The sequence below is a fragment of the Argiope bruennichi genome, chromosome 5 (assembly GCF_947563725.1).
Source record: "Argiope bruennichi chromosome 5, qqArgBrue1.1, whole genome shotgun sequence".
NCBI lineage: Eukaryota > Metazoa > Arthropoda > Arachnida > Araneae > Araneidae > Argiope > Argiope bruennichi.
In genome coordinates this window covers 62,187,025-62,209,641 of record NC_079155.1, presented here as the reverse complement: position 1 = coordinate 62,209,641, position 22,617 = coordinate 62,187,025, and the positions used below count along the sequence as shown (strand labels likewise).

At 25.7% G+C, this 22,617-nt stretch overlaps 1 protein-coding gene across 1 annotated transcript in view; it reads right to left on the bottom strand.

Moving 5' to 3' along the window:
• Positions 1 to 20,439, bottom strand: part of LOC129968879 (uncharacterized) — a 71,648-nt gene extending 51,209 nt beyond the window's left edge. The window contains exon 1 of the mRNA XM_056083193.1: positions 20,332 to 20,439. The gene's annotated coding sequence lies outside the window, so the exon portion shown is untranslated. The remainder of the gene's footprint in view (positions 1 to 20,331) is intronic.
• Between the last annotated feature and the right edge of the window lie 2,178 nt (positions 20,440 to 22,617).

Below are 22,617 nucleotides of genomic sequence, written 5' to 3'. Positions count from 1 at the left end.
ATATTCTGATTGATGGTTCGAATTTCCTTCAAATTTTTCTTTCAACTTTGTAAGTAAAATTGCAGGGATAATCAATAGAAATAGCAAAAAAGTATTTTATGTATTATGTAAGTATATACATGTCAAAAAGCAATGTTTCTTAAAAGACTTATTTTACATCATATTTTTTTCTTTATCTTGAAAACTGATCTTAACATTATAGTATTGAAAGTATGTTGTGCGATTATACGAGTCAAAATAAAAGGTGTCGAAATATTTTTAATCGTTAGGATCGTTAAAACAAAATTTTTCACTATTACCATTTCAGATAAAATATTTTCATTCAGTAATAATTTAAAGAATTTTTTTTAAAAATTCTTCATGTGTACAATTAAATATACGATTTGATTCCTGTGAGAATAAACAAACTAATCCCTATTTAAAATCGTTGATTCATAAAAAAAACTTGAAGATCAAGATTTTCTTTCAAATCTTTATTTTATTTTTATATGAAACCTGTCAATATTGTTACAGTTTGTCGTTACGATATCTTTTAAGATTGTTAAGTAGTATTATTATCTCTAATCTATCTTTACATTTTTAAGACACGTTCCTGTTTCTGAATATTAATCATCATATATTCACATACATTTATGCGAAATACGCTCGAATGATCTTTATTTAAGAAAATTTTTATTATTTACTTTATTTGCTGTGATTATTATTATTCTTTTTTCATTTTATTCTTATTATGTTCGGATAATCATCGTTCATTTATTCTTATTATGTTTTTTTATATATAGATATAAGGTTTTCTTCTTGATTTTCCGATACAAAATTTAAAATCCAAATTGATTACAGATAAAAGCAGAAGCTTATAACTTAAAAATAAATCATTAAACCTATAATTATAAAATATTCTATTTGAGAGGTAAATTCATTATTTATAAATAAAATATGAAAAATTGTTTAAAGAAACATTTCCCAATACTAATCTTAAAATAAAAATTATTAATATCGTTAGTTCTTCCTGACATAAATTTCATTTAGAATTCCATTTTTCAAAGGGTTTGAAAATTGCTTCTGCTTAGTTATATGAACACTCATTTCCCATATTTGCTTTGTAAAAAAGTTCGTAATAATAATGAAAGTTACGAAAATTAAATATTTTGTCACTCATCAGAGCTAAAAATGGGAATAAAATAGACTTATTTCTTGAGGCATTTCTACAGATTAATCAAAGCTACCTTTTATTAATTGTATTTAACATTTTAAAATTATTTTTTACGCATCATCATGAAATTATTAAAAAAATTTTCTCATTTTGAATTGATGAAGCTTGCAGAGTTGATTTTAAAAACTGAGGTAAAAAGTCTGAGTTGTGCAACTGATGAATGTATTATACTTTTAAGAGCTGAAGAAAATTCAAATATTGAGAAAGTAAAACGCTTATAATTTCTCAAACTACATACGTACATTTTAAATAACAAACTTATATGTATTCATCAAATATCAGTTAAAATAATCTTTGGATAAAAATCACATGCAATTCGAATTATTTCCCTCTTAAGGCAAAATAAATTATACACTAAATGTAATAAGTGAATGCTAAAATACAATTTTATTGCAAAAAAAAATTATGTTAAAAAGCAAAATTTTTATTCGATCCCCCCATTCTAAAAAAAAAGATGATCTCGATTTCAAAACGTAAAATGGGATTAAAAAGAAATTATACATGAAGTTATATTTTCAGACAGAATTTAAAAAGAAATAAATATAATAGAAAACTTTACTTTAAAGGAAATTGTTCAATAAAAACATATATAAATACAATCATATTCTACCACAGATAGTTAGAATGGATTTATTCATTTTATCAGGAAATAATGCTTTGTATATTTATTCCGCTGCTTTCTACTTCCTAGAGTTGAATGAACACTATTTCCATATATACGCTACTTTCAATAAAACTATGACATTTAGTTGCAAAGTTATTGTTGCATTACAATGTATTTCTATGGAAGGTATGATTCCAGAAAGGATGAACGACACATTAAATTCCTGGGCGTATGAATTAAACACGAAGAACCGGAACACACTTCGCTTTTTGGCATAATTCGTAACATTAAAACTTGAATTACTGCATCTTTTATGAATAGAATGTAGAATTCCAAAAAAGGCTAACGCCTTGAGAAAAACCATTAGATCTTGCAACAACAAAAAAAGTCGTGTGCACTCGAGTAATATCTTGCATTTTTCTTGGAGCAGAGCAGATTGTATCACTCGGATGCGCGTAATAAACACATTTCAACCGCCATTTGGCTGTCATCAGACGAAGCCAACCGCTCGTTTTAGAATAAGCCATCAAAGAAGATTTCTTTTGTCTGACAAAACGAAACTAGCGCCTGGAAGTTCCGATAAAGCGATTTCTGTTCTTTTATCCATCGAAGCAGAACTGAATGGTAATTTATTTTAGACCACATGTTTGTCATATCTTCTGACAAGCCATCATTCATTCATTCTGTTCCAAACACCCAAAGAACTGCGGTTTCGTAATAATCTCGAGTTATTCGAACATTACTTCTTTTCCTTGTAGTTGAACGTTGATGGTAGTAGTAGTGGTTCACAAGGTTCATAGGGTTCATGAACTTAACATATTGACTACGTGTTTGAAAAATATAAACTTTTACTTTTTCATATAGTTATTTAAAATATTTAGCAACATTTTAATGATATCCAGAATAATTACTCTAATCAACAGCCATTCCTAAATATATTTGAGCATTTTATCTATCTGTTCTTAATACAGTGGTGATAAGTATAATGCTATAAGCATTGTGATAATTATGATTTAATACTGTCAACAATATAAGTAATAACAATAAATACAATTAAAAAAATTCCCGAGTTGTGAGAGTAGAAATTTTTCGAAATTATCTGAAAAAAATTCCTTTGACAATGACAGCACTGCCAATCTAATATTATAAAACACTGAGATTCCATTGTAAGGTATTACGTTCTCATTCTTAGAATAAAAGTAAATTCCAAAATTTATACAGGTCATTAAAAACAAAACGTTTATTCATAGCGATGGAAAATATCCCTATTCTTTAATAATTATAAATTATTATATGTAAGTAGTTTAGAATAAATATAATTATAGCCTTTTCTCATTGTTATTGTTTGTGTTGTTTTTTATGGCACTTAGACAAGCCCGCTGTTACGAAGACAGCGATTTAAGCCAATAGGGGGTGCGTCTCTTGTTTTAGTAGCGCCAACTAAGACTAAGAGGACGACTTTGCCACTCACGCATCACTCATTCGCTTGCACAATCCCTTTTTACAGGAGGGCACATTCACACATCTCACAGATAGAACAGAGGAAGAACAACCATGCCCGAACCCAGGACTCCCAGACCACGGGGAAGACGCGATCATGTCGGAGGGTCCTCAATCGCGGGGCCCCGGTGCATAGCATCCCCTCCCCCAGATGACTGGCCCTGGACATGGAAATGAAAGAAAATTACATAAAATTTATTTTATTTGAAAAATATTTTTTAAATTTTTAAATTGTTGTGAGATTTTACTTTATTTTGCTTGAGGTGTTATTTTAAAGTTTATTCTAACCTTGACTACTTGCTTTCAATGGTTGATGACGATTGAAATTCCCTGCTGAAAATTTCTGTTTTTTTTTTTTATTTAATATTTCTGTTTAACGCGTATTTAAGTTTCCACAAGATAAATTTGAATTTATCACTGAACAATAGCTGACTAATTTTGTATCATCCCTTAAAAATTTATTTTTAATTTATTGAAACAATTAGCTTTCCGAGGTTTCAAAAATTGTTTGACCGGTCTGTAGTTTTTCGAAAAATTATGAGGTTATCAAAACTCTTTCATGTAGTAGATTTTTTCATTTTAATTTAAAATAAAGTTACAGACGGTAGAAAGGTTTTGCATATTATATTTTATCTAAAAGTGGTCTTTTACATTAAAAATATTGACAGTATTAACAAAAGTGTCTATTGAAGAGCACATTGGAATTCCGTTAAGTGCCGATATTATATTTTTATCTTTCTGGAATCCGAAATTTAAGTTACAGTCTGTAACTTTGAATGATTTAATATAGGGTAACTTAAAGCTTACTTTAAATATTTGTTATATTATAAGTAGTTAAAGTTTTACTTACAAATCTGAAGTCTAAGTAAGGTCTTAATGATGATTTTATTGTAATTAATTAAATAGTCAATATTTCATTAAGAATGAAGATGATAATTTCGTTCCAAGCATCATTCGCGCATCTGCCAGGACACATTAAAAATAGATCAACTAAATGTATTTATATAGCACTTTAGTTTTTATTAATTAAAAATCCTTCTTTTATAAAACTGTAATGAAACTAAGATCTCCAGCATTCATGTATTTACTATGTAAAATATAGATTACGCAAAAGTCACAATAGTTTTATTTGAAACTTATGATATTTACAGAATAATATTAAATAAAAATTATAGAACAACATTAAATAAAGATTTAAACATCTGGCAACTATAATGCTACATGCAACTTTAAATCGGGGAGATTAGAAAACAGAAGATTAAGAGGAGATTTAGAAAAAGAGATCATGACAATGAAATTAAATTAGAATTAAATGCATAGAAAAAAATAGCGCAACTTCAATTGTAAATTATTTGCAATACAAGCTTTATAGAAATTAGAGATAAGATAAATAAAATGAAATTCAGTCTGAAAATCAATGTTTCGCAATTTTATAAACCATTACTAAATGCATACTAATTTTGATAACTGAAGTAATTTCTATACTTATAAATTAGCTTTATTATATAATAATTGAAAAACAATAATTATTATAATAACAGTAATGATTATTGAAAACAATGGTGATTAATATGCTTTAAATAAAAGGCCAAAAAAATTAAGTAATCATACAATGAAATAATACTATCATTGTATCAACAATCTTCTTTCCAAAATAAACATGTGTTATAGAAAAATTGCATATTTATTAAAAAGTCAAATGATATGATTAAAAAATGTTAAAGTTAATATTATTGTTGATTTTTCTGTTTTATTAAGAATAAAATCCTCATTAAATTTATTTATAAAATCCTGCGTATTTATTGTTAGTTTGAGAATACTAAGATGTTTGTCTAATAACAATAACAAAGCTCTGGAAAAGCGTAGTTTAAAAAATCCTCTTACATGTTTATGGACGAATGAGTTACCATTTAAAAATATTAGATCTGAGTTGCATAAAACTCAATATTAAACAAGCTTATTTTAGAAGCGCATCATTTTTGAATATTTTATACGGAAAAAATAATAATTGAATTAAATATTTGTATAACGACAAAACTTTTGGTAGATTGGATTGCGAAATTTGTCACCCTTTTATTCATTTTCAATTGATAATTTTAAAAATTTACATATCATGAAATTATCGAACAAAGAGTTATATTGCTTTTGATCATATCAAACAAAACCAAGAAAGCTTTTTCTGTCTTATATTACTATGTTTATGAATTAGAAAGTAAATTAGTATATGGAAAAATCTTTTAAATTTAGATCTTCTGTGTATATATTTAATCTCATTGCCGTGAATAATATTATGCTAGAAATACGATCGGTGCTGAAACTGAATTTCAATGAAAGAAGCTACTTAATAGTGTAATATGAACATATAAATGCTGAATATGTAAACATTTCGTTTTGTGCCTATCAGTTGCAGTGTTGCACTTAGAAAGGACTCTTTTCGGCAGACCAAAAGCACAATAGTCCATAGGTGAAACGACAGAGGGTTTCGTAAGAATATGTTTAAACACAATATTTGCATCATTTTTCATTTTCTGTCAAGGAATGTAGTAGCATACTTTTTGAAGTATGACTTACAGTTTTGTATTGATGAAGTTTCACTCTTTGAAAGTCAAAAGGATGAAGAAATGGAATTTTTTCTGCAAATATCAAACATAAGGTTTTCTATTCATAGTACTTAAAACTGATTCTAATCTCTTTTTTTTTTTCCACTCTTTTATTTTTAATTTATTATTGTAGCAGAATCCTACGAAAATCATAAATTCTTTACTAAAACTTTCTTTACATTACTCTAGATTTATATATATATTTTTTCTCCTCATTTTTCATAGTAAATACATTTATTTTCGTTGCAGTCATTTAGATAAACCCATGCTTTATCAAAGGTCAAATTGCATTTTTATTTATCTGCACTTACATAGTTTTCATATAGGATTCTACAAACTGTTTTTCAAACAGGATTTTAAAAAATTCAATTTTTTTTATCAAATCTTTTTTAAAATGCGTACATATCTTCTGTATATATATTCCATTTATTTAATCATAAAACATTCAATTTTCTTTGATCGTAGCACCCCATAAATCAATCAAAGACAATTTACTTTTTATCAAAATATAAAAATAAATAATTAATTAATTAATAATAGTAATAAAAAATTATGAAATATAAAAAAATAATGATCAAAAATTAAAAGGTATTATTTTGGTTTACTATGAAAGATAAGAAATATTTAAAAAATCAACAACTCATTATAAACAATGAAATAAATTATGGAAATTTTTTAAGTTACCTTAAAGTTCGAGTGCAACTACTATAACTATCACAAGAATTATGTTTAGAAAAAATTCCAAAATAAAATGATAATAATCTTAATAGCTGCATTTAAGCAAAAACAAATTTTACCTTCAAAAACTCTTTCTTGTAGAAACAGTTTAATTGATGCAAAATTATTTTTTAACATTTAAATGTCAAAATGATGAAACTGAAGTTGAGGAAGTAGCTATTTTTCATGCACTGATAAGTTCCAAACGATATGCGCGAATATCGGCAAAGAAAAAAAATATTAATTTTCTGGCTCACTGAAACAAGTGGTTCAATGATAATTACAGTAAATTAAAATCAGCGTTTTTTTAAATTTTGATCGTTCTTCAATGTCAACAAGAAAACTGAATTTGCTATCAAAATATTCCAATGAAATAATTTAAAAAAATTTTGATTGAGAAAATGAATGGAATGCTTTACAAAAACGAAGAATTATTTATTGACTTTCTGAAATAGCGGGTGTAATAAAATTAACGAAATATATATTTAAATGATCAATAGCAAGAGATCAATAACCTCCATTCAGTGTGCTTATATTTTTTTAAGTTATTTTTGTTATGATTTGTAGCTGCTTCTCTCTGTTTCCAGTTTCAGGAAATAAATGCCTCATTTGGTTGCATTATTAAATTAGATGAGCCGTTCAGTGGCTATGTTTTCATAGTGTTTTGGTTTTGTAGAATAAACTCTTTGTCATATATAAATGGTACCAGTTTTTCAATGATTTTGAAATGATGCAGTTTTAAAGATTTAAAGAATTTTAAGACAGCATTTATTCCTAATTTTTCCTTTCATAGAAGAATTCAAATGTATAAAAAGTTTCTAAAGTTATTTTCATTGAAAAGGTCAAGTTTTCACTTTTTTCTGTTTAAGTTATCCTCTATCTTAATGGGAATTAAAAAGATTTTGAATTAAACAAACATTTATTGCAAATGTTAAGACTCTTGACTCAAAATTTTTGAAATTTATTTCAAAATTAAAAAATATAAATAATTTTTTAATTAATTTAATTTAATCATCGTTTTGAATGAATTAATGAATTCCTGAATAGTTTTTGAATAGCTTTTAAGGAATTTAATATTATAATAATACTGTTATAATAAAAAAAGTTTCTTCATTTCTCTATCTTGTTTAAAAAGCAAACTAGCCTTTATCTGGATACCATCATTACTAATATTCATTAATTGTAGGCAAAATGGAATTATTTATTTTGTTTTGAAAAGTCTATATTAAGAAAATAAATTTTTAATAGAAAATTAGAGTTCATCTAATAAAACACCATATAATGTTATGTCTTTGTCGGATTTTTAAAGGTATATTAAAAGCTAAATTGTAAATTAATAATTGATTGGATTTAAAAGATTAACATAGAGTGCAAAACAACGCCTTTTTAGACACATTCTATTTTTTATTTTTATTTTTTATAATCAAATACAACAGTTTTCCTCTGAATCTTCTCTTCAATTATAATCTGAATAAGATTCTTCATATTCGAAGTCATAAAAGAAATACCTTTCTCTATATTTGAAAATATTTTACTTTTCTTAGTTTTTCCAAAGCTTTTACCTTTCTAATTTATAACCAAGAAACTGTTCGGGTCAAAACATCCATCTCGCAGAAGATTGTGGATAATTTATCTCTTCCAACCATGTTTGATGCGATCTTGATGGCAGACTCCACCATCGCTGTTTTGCTACTTATTCGCACCTCTTTAATTGCAATCAAGTGACAATGTTACCTCCAATTCCCTCTGTGATTATGCCTTATCGTTCTAACCTGATATGGTAATGATTCCACCAGACATCGACAGCTGAGGACTTCGAAATGAAACTCTCACCATCACGCGAGCGTCCTACCATGACATGCATGTTGTTGCTCGTGTATTCGTCATTAGCGCCAAGCAATGGACCATAGTGCTTATGCAGAGCGTCTCGACTACCGTCTTCAGAAAGGTGATATCGAAAAGCGGTCAAAACTATTTCGCTCTTTTGCAATTGAAGATGCATTTAAATGATTTCAGGTCCCTGAAGGATACTGTCATTACCGAATCTAGTGTCTTTCTTGTTGCATACCTTTAAACTATTTGCGGTTCAGTTAGTGCTCCTAGGTTAAGTATAGAATAATCTACTTCAGTTAAATAGTTGTGGGACTGAAAATCACATGTAGTTAGCGAGATACGCTTTGCAATCTCTATAATCAATAAATAATTTGGTATAGATTAATTTTTCTAGTTTTTTCGTTTATATGATTTAATTTGAAGTGTCTTAAATATCAGGGACTTCTAAAAAAATGCAGTTTCGAAAAATAATATAATTTCTAGAATAGCAACTGTTTCTACCACAACAAACTAATGTCAAATAAGAATAGTTCAAAAAATAAAAGGAAAAATGAACTGACGCCAGTATAATCATTCAAACAAATTATATACTTAAAAATAATTGTTGTTACTCAGCTTAAATCAATAGTTCTTATCTGATTTTTGGGGGATATTTCAAAAGTACAGAAAAACATACGAGATGTGCTTAATTCTATTTTAAGAATGATTTCGTTTTATCAACATTTGAAATTTTTTAAGCATTATTATTATAAATGATAAAAAAAAGTCTTTACATATAAGTGATTTTTCTAATTTCATGCATTATTATACAATCATTTTTCATTTATTAGCTTAATTTTAAAATTCGATTGATAAAAAATTTAAAAAAAAACAACACTTAGTTATTTGCTTTTTAATGTAAAAATTCATAGGGCAAATATACAATAGTTTATTCGTAAGAAAATTATTTTTATGCAAAAAGGAAATAATTTACCCAAATTATGCAATAATTAACTTAATTAACCTCATTTTTTATTTAGAAATAAAAAAATTTAGAAAAGCTCGAAGTATTAAGAAAAATTGATTGATTTGTTTTTATGAAATTAAAATGAAACTAGAAAAAGAAGAAAGAATGTAGAAATTAAGATAAAATGAAATTACATCTTCTTTTTTCAAAAAAATCTTTAAAAATGCAAGCAATAGCAACAAAAATACCGCAAATCATAGAAGCAATAATAATACATAGAAAGTTTCAATAACAGCTATATAAGTACTTGCATTTAGCATTTGATTATTTCCATTTTTTAATTAATTGAAACATTTTTAAACAACTTTTCTATTCAAACTTATTGATTGCATCAGTTTAAAAAAATTATTAAAATATAAATATTTCAAATTTTTTTTTAAAAAATCACACAATGTTTTCACACACGTTTTCTAAAATTTTCAGAAAATTTAAAAAATTATGAGAAACCTTAACATATGTATTTAGAATTAGCTTCATGCATATTCAAAACTATATTAATGAATAATTATTTATAAATATATGCGGGTTTTTTGTACTAAGAATATGTTCTAGAAGACGATCATCACTACTTAAATCAGCCTAATCTGGCCATTTCAAAGGATATAGTCTAGAATCCTATTCATACAATTCGAATATCCCAAATAAAAAAATTGTTTATATGCATATTGATGCAGCATGATATACATTTATTACCTATATATAAAAGAAAAATAAACAGTACGATCTGCCTGAGTCTCGAAAACATAATTGATAAATAGTATTAATATTAATCCTCTGTCTTCACGGCTTCTACTTAAAAAATAAAGGTCAATGACTCCAGAAACAACAAAGTAAACCATAAGAAGACAGTTTGCTAGTGCACATGTGAGGAAAAAAGCAGGTGTTACGATCATGCAAATGCTAATCACCATTGAAAAAAAATCATGCATTGGTTCAATATCAATTATTTAATGTTTCTGAAAATTGCAATATAAAGAATAGTTTTGCACAAGAAATAAGCGATTTCTGTTTTCATTTTTTCTCTAGATATTGAAATTTTCCAAAGATATTTTAATATATTCAACGTAGATACAGAATGTATATTTATGTTTTTAAATCCATATTTAAGTCAATTGCTTTCAAGAAGATTAATAATTAATAGAGTTTTCAAAATTTCCAATACAGTTATTTAAACAGATCGAATCTTTGGAATTCAAAGGCACGTATTTATGTTTTCAGAATTTCGAAAGCAAATTATTTTAGAAATCAAATACCGCTTTTTATAATAGAGAAATAATATCGACAATAAATATTAATACATTTGAATTCTCGTAGCAAAAATGTACCTAAAACCAATAAAAAATATTCATCTTTTTGCCCCTATCTATAAAAGAAAAAAGAACTTTCCATAACACCTTGAATATTATTTGAATTAATGTGCTAATATTTTTTAAATACTTAGCTATAAAAGAAATTGTGAATAACTCATTATAGTATTTAATATTTTTAAAAATTACCATTATCCTCTACATTTGAAAAAATGCTAATAATTTACAAGGAATATATTTTTCAAAATAAAATAAATATAGAAAATTATAATTGATTTTTATTTGTATGAAATACTTATTGTAAAAATAAAAAAAGGGTACGAATAAAGCAAACACTTTGACTCTTTTATTAAGACTTTTTCTAACTTTTTTAAATAAAAATTGTTTATGTCTACATTTATAATCAGAAAAAGTATAAAAAAATAATTTTTAAATACAATTGTAAGCTTAATACGCTCAAAGTTAATTTATTACGAATATTAATTGTGATAGATTATAATTTTTGATGGAAACAAAAATTTGATAAATAATCAATTGTTAAATGTTTTAGAATAAATTTTTTTAAAGTAAAAAATGATAGCGAAAACAATTTGTCGCATATTATTGATGCTTTTAAGAAATTAGGCATAATTTTTCAGTTGGAAAAATAATTTATTCAACATAATAAAACGGTATTTATTTTATCCGTAATCATTTCTCTTAAAATTTATTTATAATAAATACCAGAGGTTATTTGAGGAATTCCAATGATCTAAAAAAAAAATTGAAAAAGATAAGCTTCATCTCTATTGAATTTGTTTTTCTTGCCAAGTTTATTTTTCTTCTTATAAATAAGAGATCAAACAAACAGCTTACCGTGAAAGATGCTGTTACGCTGAAGTTCATTCAAACACATTCTCCATTAGTAAAAACCTCTTTCAATTATTTCAGATGGTCTACCATAATATTTCGCTTTTGTATTCTAGACATTCCATTCCTGTGCTAAGCATTTGAGCATAGCGCTCCAATGGAGCATTGACTTGTTTAACCACGTGTGGCGCTGTTATTTTCCAGACGTAAATTTTTCTTTATAAAAAAATCAATAGATTAGTGGTAAGTTCTTAAGACGAATCCTTTCATTTCGTTGAGTAAAATGGTTGTGGGAAAAAAGTGTTCGTCAAAACAAAAAAATAAAAATAAAAAGAGGAAGTGATTTTGAAAAAAATGACAATTGATGGAATGTTCTACTTGACATTACAGTAATTTCAGCAAACGACATTTTAAAATACAAAAAAAAAAAAAAAAAAAAATGGTTGCCAGAACTAAGAAAAAATCTCAAACAACATGTAAATTTATTTTATTGTTTATTATTATATCAATAAGAATACAAATAAAAATAAACGAAATCACAAAAAGCAAAGCAAGCAAAGTTTAAAATATTTTGTTATTCGATATTTGCTTTATTAGTATATTTTTTTTACAAGTTAAAGTTAAATTTTACTATATTAATATTTTCCTACAAGCTGAATTGAATCAGATTGCATAAATTAAAAAAATTGAATAAAACGAATATAATCGTAATTTTATTATTACTGACGGAATATGTTCAGAATCGTTTGGTAATAAAATTATTCCGTAAATAATTCTGAATGAAACGTATTCCTATAATTTATTGTAAAACTGCTGAGTTGCTTAGTAATACCCAAAAAAATTGGAAAGAAAATTTTTAAACAATGTTTTCAGCTCCACAAACGAAAATTAATATATGTAACATTATTTAGAAATATGAGCTTCATAGTTGAATTTTTCGGTCTACTATGATCAAGGTAATATGATTTTTCCTTTTTTTTCAAAATCTCACTTGCTTTTTATACGTGAATTGTTGTTATATCGCATTTATATAATCAATTGGTAAGTTAAAAATATTTAAAAGTTCCTTTTTTTTTTTTTTTTTGTCATGAAAAGTAATGTATATTTGAAAGTTGTTCCAAACTTCGGGTGTAAGAGCAATACTAAGTTCACTTCTTTGGTTACTTTAAATCCGAATCAAAGATGGAGAACAATTTCCATCCAATTCGATCCAATATCTAGAAATGAAATTCTTCTAATTAGTTTAATTTATATGAAATTTTGTATCTGTAGCTATTTAGTGTTTCTATTTCGTTTTCTAGTATATAAGATATAAAATTATTTTTGCATACGTTATCGTTATTGTAATAAGAAGAAATAAAAAAATATTAGTAATCGTTCAATATACGATTTTCTGAATTTTTCAGATAACAAAAAATAGTTTCCTCTAGATAACAACCCCAAAATAGCAATAATTCCTCCGAAAACATCAATATTACGATATCAAAAAAATAAAAAGGTTAAATATCATCGGAAAAGTTAATTTTCGATACTTATTAGAGTATTTTTATTGAAAATGTGTATCTCCATAAGATACAGATAAAATTAATTTCGATTACACATTCTTATAATCGGTATTCTTATGTAGAAACATATGCGAGAATAGAAGTATGAGAAGCACCCAATTCTTATTAATTAATTAAAATTCTTATGTAATTTTCAGAAGTTCCTTAACTCAGACCCTTAAATTGAGCCTATTTATTACTTTAAAATATATATATATATAATATATTTGCTCTTTTCTCACATTTTAGATTAATACTGAATAATATGAATTTTAAGCACATAATTTCCTTTAAATTACGTGCATAAAATTCATATTTAAATATTATATTAATTTAATTTAATTTTTTTAAATAATTACACAAAAAAATTCGAAAACTAAGGTTAACAATAGTAGTCAAAAATTATGGTGTAGGTTCATCTCAGGATTAATTAATTCTCGTGTTTGCAATTATTACCCATCTTCCCGTCCCCGGTCGGACAGGAAATTTTTGTTGCTATCTCAAAGGACATGGAGAAATAAAACAAGTTTTTCCAAAACCTTTTTTTTAAGGTGGGAACAATAGAAACTAATTAATAACACGAATTATTTCTATAGCTGATTTTACCTTTTCATTTAAAAAATGTTTATAATTAGATTTAACAAAATTTTTAGTCGTTCTTTCTCATTGTTGATGCTATACGCCATTTATCATTGAGAAAAAAAAATGTCAAAAATATCATTTATATAAATATTTTATAAATATGAATTATTTTAGATAACGGCTAGTTTCAATAGTATAGTTAAAACTTTCAATCAATTCATTCTCATATCATGTATAATTAATGGGCTTTCGTAAACTCTGAAATCAACAGTGCTGCAAAGGAAAAACTCTTAGGAGAATTCAAATGAAGCACACATTTTTTTAAAATTCATTTCGCTGAGTGTCAAATCAAAACTGCGAAATTTCCAGCTCAATCTCCACCAATTTGAAAAAAAAGACAAAAAAAAGCCCTCCTATGTTTTATTTAGCTGCAAACAGAGAATTTTGATGCTTTTCCATATTATTTGCAGCACATCTCTTTGGTATATGCTTCCTTTATATGTTGATTTTTTTATCTCTTATTTCTTCATTTTCATTATTTTTTTACTTTTTCCGTGATTTATCATACTTTGAGTTAGGAAAAATAACCGAAAAAGAATTTAAATAAAAAAACAAAATTTTTACAATAATTTAGGCTTGGTTTGCAGCTTTGAAATCCTGGAATCACTTACACAAATACACATAATTGCGTTTTTCATTCTGGATCGACTCAAATTCTGAGGCCAGGCGTTAAATATAATCGAGAAAACTCGTAAAAAATATTAGGAATAAACATTATTTATCGCAGATAAATGAATTGATAAATTATTTCACTTTCTTCAAAGCAATAAACTCTTACAATTTGATGCAAACCTTTAAGAAATGAAGTGTCTTCGTCATCATGGTTCAAAATTATTGGTTCCGATAACGACAAAAAAAAAAGCATTCAATTTGAATTATTCCGAGATAAATGCATTTTTATTTGAAAACCAGCTTTTATTCCTGCGTACTTAGGAACAATCCTGCTTAAATATGTATAAAAAAGCAGGTAAAAAAAACGGAAAAGTGTTAATCAATCGTTTTCGTTGCAAAATTCTAAGTGACGCGATTACAGTAAGTCGATGATCTCAAAAAGAAAACTGTTTATCGAAAATATTAGTAAATAAGTATTTAAGTACCGATTGCCAATTGACAGACTAATTACATGTAGAGATAATGAATTCCTATTCTCGTACTCGTTTCATCAATTATTATGACATTTAATTATTATTAATTAATTAATATTACAAATTATTATAAATTTATATTTATTAATTATTATAAACATTTTAAAATTTAATTTAATTTGCACACGGGATTAATTAATTTTGAAATCCCGTGTGCAAAATCATCTCTAAATATTGTATAGAGTCATTCAAATAAACTGAAAATTAAGCTTGAAATATTAAAAATTTATAAAACAAAAGTTAGAATAATAGATAATGTCTACTGTAAGTAAACAAAGCAATTTTGATCATTAAAAAGGTAACTTACAGAGGATAAGAGATTTTTGAAACATAAAAAAACAAGTATGCGAAAGCTTTCGAAAACAAACTAAATTACTTTTACGTGATTTATTTTTTTTTTTTTCCTTCAAAAAAGCAGCTTTGGATGTTGAACAATAATTCCAAATATTAACATCCATGTATTCAATTTATCTGTTGTAGATCGCGGTATATTATTAGCCGCTTTTTTTAAAAAAAGGCACTCACCGGATATTCAATCTTATGCATACAAAGTCTTGGAGACGGGACTTTTCCAGTCGGCTGAGCATTCACATTTGCATGTTATCTCAAACCAACCGCTATGGTGGGGAAAAAAGTTTTCTCTTTTTTTGATAAATTCTGCGATTTGTTCCGTTCGCTTGATGTTCGGCTGACCTCATAAACACAAGCATCCGCATCGAAACTGTCTTTTTATCTATTTTTTTCAGGTGGGTCTGTCTTTTGATAAATATCTGAATTGCTGGACAAACATAAAATGCTGTAAACAAAACTGACAGTTTTTTTAATTTTATTTTTGGCAGCGTTTGTGATGTAAATCGAATTAATTTAAAGTTTTCGGTTGATGTATTAGGTCAAGAAAAATGTGAGAACCACTTCTTTTTTTTTTTTTTTTTTTTGTATAAATTATGCTTGCTGCAATTTTAAGATTTCTGTATCTTGTGAGCAAAAAAAAAAGCATTTTGTTCTTGTACATTAATAATAATAAAAATTTAATTAAATTTAAATATAATTTGAAGTTTTCAATCACATTTTGGATTAATAAAAAGCATTTAAATAATATATTAAATTAAATGAAAAATTTTGGAAATTAATTAAATTATTTTTTTATTTGATACATTTAACGTTTTATAAAATTTTCATATACTTGCTTGATAATTTATTCATAAATATATGAAATTGGGTTGTGCCTTAAGGTTCCCAAATCAAGAAGTTATCCGTAAATGATGCCCATTATTGCTTATTTCAATTAAAGAAAAATATAACTTTTAAGATGTAAGTATTTTCTGATTTTATAATATATATTAATAATTATGTCAGAAATATAAATTTAAAAATCACGTCATTAGCATTATACTCAAGATGTGTAAGGAAAATTAACAATTCACAAAATGTTTCTACACATGACTCATAAAAAAAAGAAAACATTTTAAGCCAGTTTGATAATTTTTACAATAGTAATCCGCACATTATTTTTACACATTTTATAAAACGACCTATCAGAAAACCAATACAGTTAAAAATTATTCAATTTGTCAAGCATTTACTTTCTTTTCTATATTAAATTATTAAATTAAAATAATATTTAAATAAATTTTAATATAAAAAATCACTACTTTTAAATAAAAATATTCATTTACTCATCAATAGTTTCATTAACTAGTGTTAAGTGGCGAATTATATCTTTAGTCATACGACAGATTTTTAAAGCTTGATTATGGTTATTAAAAATTCCTTTACCTTTATATTATCATGCATTTTAATTTATAATACACATTCTAAAATTTTAAACATTGAAATCTAATTTAAAGATCTTTGTTTTCATGTTGGGAAAATTTTTGTTTTATTAAAAAAAAGAAAATAAATTTAGGATATTTTATTTTTATGGAAAAAAACGTTTATTAATGTAAAACAAAATTAACTATCATACTATTGAAGTTAAATCGAACAAGATATAAATTAAGTAGATCAAAATAGAAATTCTTTCTATATTTATCATGAAGTTTTCCTTCTAACGCCAATCTAATTTATCCTTGTTAATATACCTTTTCATACTAAGAATTTCTGGGCTACTTCCAGGGTTATTCTTTTTACTCTCATAGCCTTTTAATTTTTAACAGAATAATCGTATTATTACGAAAATTTCTGTGAATATCGTACTGAAATGAAATAATAATACAGAAAGTTCCTCATGAGGAGATCAATTCAGTGACGTCACTGTCTTATAACGATCGTGAGTGAACATATCATCAAGCAACAAAATAAATCGTGCCTTATATCGTGCTGTAAATGTCACGCCATTTTTTTTTTTTTTTTTTTTGCAATAGATTTCAAAATTAAATCACTGCGGCACATTTGACGCGAATCCTCCGTACATGGTTTGATTCCATTAGACCAACCAGGATGTTGATTCTGTATTAAAATGAACATTGTAAGATAATGGTAAAAAAATAAAACCTTTTAAAAAGAAATTTTTATTTATTTTAAAAAGTTATAAACTGGAGTACTTATTGCTATTTAAACAACAATTTTTAAAACCGGTATTTGTAGATGCATAAATGAAAGTGAAACAATCATCTGCAATTTGTTTGTAAACTTTTGAGACTTTGTAATTTTTTTATTCATGATTCTTTCAAATAGTCAGTGATTTAAAAACAAAAATTTACTAATAAAATTCTAGATTGAAACATCAAGAAAAAGAAAGGAATTTTTAAATTATAGAATAAATTGTCAGCAAGAAAAAGTTTTTAAAGAATTTAATACAATAAAACTCAAAATTTCCGCTTCAATATGCATATTAAAATAACAAATGAAATTCAAAACTATGAATATAAAGAAAAACTTTTCCAGTTTATTTCATGACCTAACCAATCTCATCTTTTATGAAAATAATCACCACTTTTTCTGTTTCTTTAAAACCGAATTATAGATACAAAAGATATAAACAGATAAGAAGTGGTAAAATAAGATTTTAAAAAACTAGAAATATGCAGCTTCGTAAATATTGATATTAGTAAACACTTTTTTATTTCTCAGTATATTATAAGCTTAAAAAATGCTAGGGCTATCTAAATATAAGACAAATAGTTTGTAACCACTCAAACTAGAATATATAACAAGCATAAATAATTTTTAGATAGTTGATATTATTTGTATCTGGGTTTGAAATTTTTGCTGGAATGGCTACCGTCCTTTATTTGATTTTTAAACAAAATTTTATCGGAAAGGATTATAACTTTTAAGACTTTTTAGAGCCACCATGACAACTTTCAATGCGGAAATGTAACTTCTTTCCGATCAGATCAAACTTATACAAATTAAAAGTTCGAAATTTTATAGAAAAGTTTTCTTTTAAAAAAAACCGCCTATCGGCAACAATTTTTACTGCATAAAAATGCTCATAAAATATTTATCAAATTTTAGCATTTGCATCAAAATATTTTCTTATATTTATTTGCATCATTAACTATGATGCTCTTTATAACGCAATAGAAAAAACAAATCACTATTTTTAATTCTCTTTAATCAAAGTAAACTAAGCAAAAAATTCCAATATTTTTAAAAGTTCTTTAATCACAGTTTTAAACTGGCGTACAGTGAAAGTATTTCGGAAAATTATTACACAGTTGTATTGAAAATATTTCTAAAAATATATATTGAAAAGAAATAACAAATAACAATTTAAAATGAGACCCAAACGTCTGCTTAAATAACTTTAAAAATATCTTTCCGTAAACGAACGTAATTTTAAGCAGGCTATTAATAAAGAAAGATTATATTTTATATAAGATTAAAAAAATAACTCCCATCTAACATAATTGAATACAAAACATTCACTTTAGAATAAACACATTTAGAGGAGAAAATAATTTATAAAACTTATTTTAATAAATAACATTTTTACAACTAGTATAACTTTTAATTTTAAAATAAGAATTAAGGTACTTTCCGTAAAAAATGGCTCATTATTAAAGCGCAAACAAATATGAAACGCTATCCTTTAGTGCCAAAAGAAATAACAGGGCGATGATAGTAGTTAATAAAAACTATAATTAATCCAATTCTGAAAAATTAAAAGAAAAGTACGGAAATATTCCCATGAAAACTTTCTTTTGCTAATTTTATACTAAATTTATAAAAATAATTCAATGAAAAGAAAAGATAATTAATAAATATAAGATAATAGATAATAAAATATAAGATAATAAATCATTCCAAGCTCTAATGTAACGGAAAATAAAATTATTCGAATATTAAATCAATTAATACGAAGCAGAAAATATTATCGCAGTATTAAATTTAATAAAATAACATTTTCTTCCATGTAAACATAAACATTTTTTGCAGTTCAAAATTCCATTCGAAAGCATCAAAGAATAAACGTGAAAAGCGAGGATTCCTTCGTAAATAAAATTTTAAAAAGTATGAAATACTGAGAACTCATTTTTAAAAAATTAAACTCAAAATTTTGAAGTCAATATTTTAATAATTGCGGTATTCATAATAAGTTTTCTGTTCATTTCTTTCGATAAATTAATAAAATACAACACAGCCATTTAGTCTTTGGAAGGCAGATCTTTTGGAAGATGTATAAAAAAAAGACTCACACTGCAATGAAATGAAAATAATTCATTTAAATATTAGAATAAAAGATACGAAAGTGCTAAAATTTGGAATAGTTAAAAATCATAAAATATGCCTTAATCTTAACATAAATATCAGATTTTAATAAGAGAATTTAAAATTCGATTTCAAACTTCCAAAAAAAACGAAAACGGATGAAATAGATTAAATAAAAGGTCATAATACTGTCCTTACGTAAAATTTTATGAAAAATAACGTAAAATATTATTTTCTTCTATTTAAATATGAAATTTATATGATATATTTTGAGATTCGATTCTAAATCTTAGAGTGTGAGCAAAAGTTATTGTATTGGAATTTCAAGAACTTAATGTTTTAAAGCTTCAAAAATTATAGATATAAAACAACAGATTCTAATACTAAGAATGCTAAAATTTTTCTTTTATATAAACAGAAATTGTATCATTTTGAGCATTTTAAAAGATAAAATTACAACTCAAAATTTAGTGTCTGTCATTATTGCAAAGTTTGAAGTGCTAAATGTTAAAGTCCAAAGACTGAGAAATAAATTCATATGAATGCGCGGAATTCCAAATAACAATAATAAATATATGTTAAAATTTAATGAAATATGTGATAGAACCATATTTTCTTACCCATATGAAAGTAAAACTTTGAAATTCGATTGCAAACTAAACTATAAACGCGAAAAGAGCACAAAGAGAGAAGGAGAGCAAGAGAACTAACTCACCGGTTCGTTTTTTTCTCCAACAGCGGTGGAAGTGAAATCCAATGTGACAGAGAAGGTATCGGAAGGAAGAAGATCGGAAGGCGTCTGCTGCGAGTGAATGCCAGGAGGTTTGTGTCTTCCGCCTTTTCTGCTTGGTAATGACCTAGGGTGGTCAAGGTTACTTCCCACCCACCCTGCTCTACTCCCTCCCCTGGCTGCACGCTTCACTCATAGACCGAATCTTCTTCCCCTATAACGGAGGCCTCTTCATCTGACAGTGATGAGGGAGAGTTATGTCTTGTACTATTTTAATTTTATTTTGTTCCCTCCATCCCCTTTCTCTCACACACCTGAGTGGTGTCTGGGGTTGTTTATAGTGGTCTTTTCTGAAAACCCACGGATGGTCACATTTCGTTTTAGAACACTGGAGATGGGTCAGAGGAAATCGTGCACTTATTAATAATAGAATTTGAAAAAATAATGAAAAGTGTGGTAATAAATTTAGAGAGTAGTGCATGCCGGGGAAGTAGAGTGAATTAATTTACCGGTGAATTAACATGTTAGAGGTTATATGACTTCATTCAGAAAAGTATATAAATTTTTTCGGAGTGTTTAGAATATCTTCCGGTTTGTCTCCGTCTCGTTAAAAAAAAAAAAAAAAAAAAAAAAAAAAATTGAATTTCTAAAAATTTTAATACCGATGTAGAAGAACCTATTTAAAAATAATTATTTTTGAGTTTTATGAATAGGATCTAACAACGATCTTTTAAACTTTTTAAAAGAAAAATTCGAAATTTTTTCTATTTTACTGTTTTTTTTTTATGTTTTCAATAGTTATTTCTGTTAATTAATAGCTGTTAATTTAATGTTGGAATTCTTCTACATAAAAATATTATTTATGTTGGCTAATACACTATAAAAATAAAATATTGTTCACCGGGGAAGAGAGTGTTACAATGCGAAAATTTTCCGTTTCAATATGTACCACTGAGTAAAACAACCGTTACAATCTTCTAAGTACCTCCAATGTTCTGTTATTTGAAGGAAATTAGAGCTAAATAGACAAACTTCTACTCCTTCATCTATTAAGTTCCAGTTTTTCGGAATGTAGCAGCCTTCTTCCAAATTAATAATATCATTTAAAAATGGTATTTTTCATAAATAAAATATAAATATATGATGTATGCATATAAATAATTATTTAATATTTTTAATAGAAAAATAAACCTAATTTTTTTTTTAATCCTTTAAAACTATACCAAATATAAACGAATTAATATACATGTGGTTTTAAGGATAATATATCCATTTTAACATATGTTTGAAAATTTTAAAAATATCAAATGAAATGCTTTTAAGAATTTGTACTGCAACTATTTTAAGTAACTTTATAATACAATTTATTCATGTATTTACGATCATTTATTTAGTGAAAATTTTAAAATTTTTAATTATAATGTATTAACGAATTATTTGATTAATTTTTTTATTTGTTATTTTCAAAACAGCCTTTTTCATATACGGATATGTTTTATAACTTCTTAATTCAAATCGGATAAAATATGTATATCATGTGAGAATTAATTAAATTCATAAACGATTCTCTTGGTAAATGCTACCAAAAGCATTTTTGAACACTTTTTATTTAACTTGACTTGTTTAATGCCCATAAAGTAGATTTTTTTTTTTTTTTTTTTCAATTTTGCACTTTTTATTGCACTAGAGTTTTGCACTATTCCGTATTTTTCATAAACTTAATTTCAGTTAATAGATTAATTTAAATGTTGATTTCATATCAGTGCTGCCACATCTGCCACATAAATTTCAAAAGAAAAAAATGATTTCATGATTCTGTAATAATTATTTATAAATGAATGACTGGGGAGCAAATTATTATTAAAATAAAAGCACAATTTTTCAGGACATCATAATAATTTGTTTTTTAAAAACTCTTTTTATTGAATTTATAGAATTATTATTACGAAAGTACAAGCTGTCCTAGGTTCTACGCAAGCTCCATATATTGATGTATCTTATCTTTTCTCTGTCTTATACGTAGTATAAATAGATAAAATGTTTTAATCGACGAAATAATTATGTCTTCTATATTATGACAAATCTCCGCATTTCAGATTTCTTTGACTTTTTTTTTTCATGGTTTGTGTGCTAATATATATTCATGTATTTTTGATAATAAAGATGCAATCCATCTTTTTTTGATAGAAAATATAATTCTTAGTTTTTATAATGATCAATATTTATTTAAAAATGTGACAGTAAAAAAAAACAAGATTAAGACGTTGAAAA